We start from the raw sequence: 406 nt of genomic DNA on the forward strand, positions 1-406 counted from the left end.
CTTGTATTTGTTGGTTTGATTTAACTCTGAGTTTAATTCATTATTACCTACAGTGCTAACCTTGCTAATTGTGAAACTGGCACAATATATAATATCGTTAAGCAAGCTAACAACACCTCATGATGAAACCAAATGCTAGCCTTAACCTTGTGATAGATAGATAGATAGATAGATAGATAGATAGATAGATAGATAGATAGATAGATAGATAGATAGATAGATAGATAGATAGATAGATAGATAGGATACATACATACATACATACATAGTTTATTCATCCCAATAGGAAATTTACAATATATAGGGGAGAGTGGGGTCAGCTGTAAACGTTTATGATTAGTAAAATAATATAAAGCTCAAGGGGTTTGACATGGTAAGCACATTTGACTATTCACAATAAGCAAAT

This window comes from Hemibagrus wyckioides, linkage group LG27, assembly GCF_019097595.1.
Source record: "Hemibagrus wyckioides isolate EC202008001 linkage group LG27, SWU_Hwy_1.0, whole genome shotgun sequence".
Lineage (NCBI taxonomy): Eukaryota > Metazoa > Chordata > Actinopteri > Siluriformes > Bagridae > Hemibagrus > Hemibagrus wyckioides.